This window comes from Aplysia californica, unplaced genomic scaffold (assembly GCF_000002075.1).
Source record: "Aplysia californica isolate F4 #8 unplaced genomic scaffold, AplCal3.0 scaffold00454, whole genome shotgun sequence".
Classification (NCBI taxonomy): domain Eukaryota; kingdom Metazoa; phylum Mollusca; class Gastropoda; order Aplysiida; family Aplysiidae; genus Aplysia; species Aplysia californica.
Genome location: NW_004797724.1, coordinates 174,841 through 176,947, shown reverse-complemented (window position 1 = coordinate 176,947; position 2,107 = coordinate 174,841). Strand labels below are relative to the sequence as shown.

Below are 2,107 nucleotides of genomic sequence, written 5' to 3'. Positions count from 1 at the left end.
TATAATTGATCCTACTCAACCAAACGTCCCTCCCCGCCGCGACCCCATTCTTATTGTAGTACTGTTGGAGAATGTAATCTTATCATCTTAGTCTCAAAATTTGATTTGAAAAAAACCCAAACAAACACGGGATCAGAAGCAGGTCCGAACCTTTGGTTTCTCGCAACTTCGTAAAATGTCTTGTCAACTGAAGTGACGACCCAGTTATCCATTTTATTAACCATTAAATTTGACATTTCCAGAGAATCTGGGACTATAATTTTTATATTTGAAGTACAAAATGAATTTACATTTGATGTTTAGGATATGGGAACTCTCTTTGTTGCTTACAATGTCTTACACGCGAGAGTTTAATTAAAGTATAATTTGATAACTCAATCTTGATAACAACAAAACAACAACAACAACAACAGCAACAACAACAACAGCAACAACAACAACAGCAACAGCAACAACAAAAGCAACATAAATGTCAAGGATTAAGAAAAAATAAATAAAAATTAAAATTATAAAAAACTTTTAAAAATTAAACAAATTAAACCAATTCAGAACGTGTACTTTCTTAAACTTAAAAGAAAGAACCCGTGAAGAGTGGAGGCACCTGGCGAGGCTCTCTGTCACATAGCACCCCTACGATCCTCATGGATTATGGGATTAGTGACAGTGGCAATGACTTTATTAAATACGCGTAGGCTATCTGAACAGAGCACATGTTTTGTTTCCAAGCTCTTTGGCGGTTTGCCATACTCTGAGAGTAGTACCGGCATGAACTATTCAGTTTTAAGAATTAAAAAATATGTAAGTTCGAGTGTTCACCAAAGTAGAAACGGACTGTTTTTTTGTCTGGAGGAGGCAATTCGTTCTCCTGTTTCCTGTTTGCATGAACGGGAAAAGGCTAATTAAGGAACGTAAACAGAAAACCCCCCAGAACATGAACAATTAGGAAAAAAGTACAGAAATTGTTTTTATGCATTTAAACTAGTGGTTCACACGTGTACTTTGCTAATTAATTCTAAGGCGCTGATAAAAATGTGACATTCTGTTTAAAAAAAAAAGAAATTGAAATTAGAATACATTTTTTAAGCTCTGACTGGGCTATTTCCGATAAAAATACAGCACGCAGCATTTCAACAGACATTTGTCTTTTGCTTGAAAAAAAAAGAGGTTGGGGGGGGGGGGGGGGGGTGGGTTTGACGTGTGTTCGTGGGGGGGGAGTTGTTTCCTTTTGGTGAACACACACGACAGGTATTCACATTAATTGCTACTGTAAAACCCCGAGCTTTACTTCAACTTCCAACTTCTCGAGAGACGGACAACTTTTAGTCCAGAGGTTTCTGTTTTGGTGGACACAGGGATAATGCATTTTTAAAGTTACGATTACTGAACATTTGAAAACACATTGTGTGTTTCTCTGTCTGTTGAGGTGTTTCCGAGGGGTGAATGAAACCGAAAACAATACACACTGGTATCTAAATAAATGCGTTGCTTATTCTTTCAATAAAATGGGTAAACACGAGGAGAAAGAATGAACTGAGTGCAGGAAGTATGTTCTGAAAGGAAAGTGTTTGGTTTTTCTTGTAGTATAGAGGGTAAAAGGTTTTTTACCTAAACACGTTAGCAAAGCAAACACAAGCCTTCCGAAGTAAAAAAGCAGCTTACGTAAAATCACTTTTTAGTCCGCTTTTGAGGCTCATAAACAATAATGACAACAACAATATGATCATAATCAACAACAAAATGTACACAAAACATCTGTTTGCTCTTAATAAATCCTAGAAATAGCATCTTTTTTGGAGATATGTTTTGAGAACAACCATTGCATCGAACGGTTTCCTCTATTCAAAGGAAATCGCAGAGTGGTTGGTTTGTTTATATTCTTGGAAACATAACCATAGAAGATACTATTCCAGGGTTGACATCGTGGAAAGCGTTCACTATCTTCATAATCATAGTACCTTTCCTGAATGTTTTCGCTGAGTTTACTTCAAACGTAAAGCAAAAGAAACAACAAAAGCAACACACCAAACAAAACCAAAACTAAACAAAACAGGAGAGGACTGTACCTGTACTGGTTAGAAGGTATGTGTGTGTGTGTGTGTGTGTGTGT

At 36.7% G+C, this 2,107-nt stretch overlaps 1 protein-coding gene across 1 annotated transcript in view; it reads left to right on the top strand.

Annotated features, from left to right (window-relative positions):
• LOC100533314 (glutamate receptor subunit protein GluR5) overlaps positions 1-2,107 on the top strand; it is a gene marked incomplete at its 5' end in the record, with an annotated part of 137,422 nt that overhangs the window by 961 nt on the left and 134,354 nt on the right.